Below are 2,755 nucleotides of genomic sequence, written 5' to 3' on the forward strand. Positions count from 1 at the left end.
TTGAATACTTTTTTTCTGAAGGTTGGTTTATTTGAAAAGGTGGGCCATTAAAAAGTTGACAATGGAAGTCCTCATGCTTCTATGAAACTTCTCTTTAAAATTGAAGTAAAGGTTCAAAAACTGTCAATTTATGAATAGAAGAGAAAAATATTTCATTACTACTCCCTACCCCCCAAGTTTCACCAAGAGGACTGAGATGCTAACTCAGGATTTCTAACAGATGTCTCCAAGAAGCTTCTTCCTATGGGCAATATTTTATATTTTATGCAGTTGGTCAAATTAAAAACTTGTGATGGTAAAGGACTATGCAACAGCAAATTTCTTAGGAGTACCTGTAGTGAGTTGGCAACAAATCCAGTGCAGTTTGAAAGCAAAGCACACATATCCCTTACAGCCAAGTGATCTCTGCTGGCTCCAGAGGTAAATCACAGAGCCATCCTTCTATTACTTCCATCCTGCAGAGGATTGGCACATCCTGTTCTAGTTAGGAACATTGTCTCTTATATCAAACATATTTCTCCAAGGTTATGAGTATCAGTGTGGATCTTTTTTTGCCATCTTGGAAGATGTATCATTTGGATTCTTTAATGGAATAATGGCAAGAGTCTGTCAGCCAACAAAACCAGGTTAGAAACTCTGGCTTAGTTTATCAGAATACTTCTAAACAATTTCAACCTATGATACCCAGGATTGTATTCAATCAAGCAGATCTCTGGACACAGAATTATAAGCTTTTTTTTTTTTTTTTTTAATGGAAACAGTGTGTGCACTCAGATCTTAAAGCATTCCAGCATTTCTAAAGAGTCCAGATTGTTCTTAACATGCATGCCAAATTATCAACAATTTAGAAAACTGTTGCCAAAGGTCGTTCCAGCTACAGCTGTTTGGAATACAGAGGGGTTTATTGATCTTTTCCTTTCCATAGCTCTTTTAAAAAAATTACATTGTGGAAATAAAGACCAAGACAGATGTTGATCATTGCCATAGGAGAGGGAAGGAAGGGGAAGGAGGGGTAGGTGGTATCAGGATTAAATTGCAGGCGAAAGAGTCCATTGCAATGCTCTTGTTAGATCCCTATGTGGTAATACTGCTCTCATGATGTGACTTTAACCTGTCACTGTGCTTGTGTCCCAACAAATTAGGGAAGCTGGCTCATCTGGTTGGGACAGAGCTCATTAGGCATGGCACTTTGGGTGGCATAATATTCACAGCTCCAAAGCAAATGGGAGTCCTCCCCAGAAACACAGGTATCATATGTGAACAAATCACTTATCCCAGGGGCCACCTTTGACTGCTCTTCTGAAGTATGGTGAATCATGATCTTTAGGAAAACTTGATGGCTGTGATCCATTCTAGCAGCTGGATTATATTAGTTCACATTTTTAAGGACAAAGGTTATAATAACGAGATCTTGTGTTATTTGATTTATTCAATTAGGTAACAAAGTTACTTTAATGGTTCTGTAACAGTTTGCTGGGTGATGTAATTTCTTTCTTCTAGGTGATACAAAAGAAGGGAATTCCGTAGATAAAGGCAGACTAGTAGAAAACAGAAGAGGGATAAAAGAGAGGGCAAAATAGGAACATTGTTACTGAGGAACAAGAAGAAATTACAAGACATTAATGATAGAGATGCAGTCTGAGTCAGAGTACTTTAGGGCCTTCAAAGCACAAGTAAAACATTTAAACCTGATACACCAGGCAAAAGAAAACAGAGAACATAAAAGACAAGTGTGTGGGTTAAGATACATGCACACTTGCACGATGTACATGTTTATATAGCTCAGGACTGGAACAAAGGATTTTTCCTGCCTACCCAATACTCCACAACATTGCATTTGCTATGGGATAACATTTGTGAATCTTGTAACAAGCTAATGAACAAGAGCATTTATTTCAGTTTTCACATGATTAAGCATGCTCTTACTTCTACTGTACGCTCATATGCATTTGTATTGAGGAATTTTAATTGCATACAGTTCACATTAATATAGCAGACAGAATTTGGCTTATAAGCTATAAAAACAGTTAAACCTGTTCTAAGGTATATTAACCACAGACCTGAAAATTTCACAAAAACACTTATCTTAATATGTCTAATATCTGCAACAATAAATGGTTACTTTTTCAGGCAAGTAGATTCTGCCTACTAGGGGAATGAGAGTGAGAAAGCTGGTGGGTTGCTCTGAAGTGAGAACGAGTGGCCCATTTTTTTGTTTTGTTTTGGAGGCTGTCCTCACCCTATTCCTCATGCGACTTGGGCCAACCAAAACTTACACAGCCTCAGGAGCTGCCAACAGCCCTTATCAAAGCTTGGAACAGCTTCTCACGCGATTTACACACACGCACACACGAATCCCCCTCTCCACCGAGCGGAGCTGAAGTTGCCCTGGGACCCTTTCTCCGGGGGACACTGCGAGCCTGTCCTTCCCGGAAAGCCTGGGGTTGGGAAGAGGGGATGAAGCTGATCTTCCCTCTGGCTCTCGCTCTCCAGAGCTCATGCAGACACTCGGGAGGATTTAATGACCCGCTCCGCCCCTGCTTCCCCCCGCCCAGGCAGCTCCGGGAGGCTCTCGGTCGCACGAGTGGGGAGTGGGGGGAATGAGCTGCTGCAGCGGCGGCGGCAGCAGGAGGAGGGCAGGAGGGAGGGCAGGAGGGAGGGCACGAAGGAGGGAGAAAGGAAGCCGGGCAGGTGACACCGCGCTGGGCTGCTGGCGCTCGGCGGGCGCGGAGCGGGCGGCAGGAGCGCGGCGGCC

This window comes from Melozone crissalis, unplaced genomic scaffold (genome assembly GCF_028551555.1).
Source record: "Melozone crissalis strain CALT ecotype California unplaced genomic scaffold, PUWL_Pcris_2 ptg000006l_1, whole genome shotgun sequence".
NCBI lineage: Eukaryota > Metazoa > Chordata > Aves > Passeriformes > Passerellidae > Melozone > Melozone crissalis.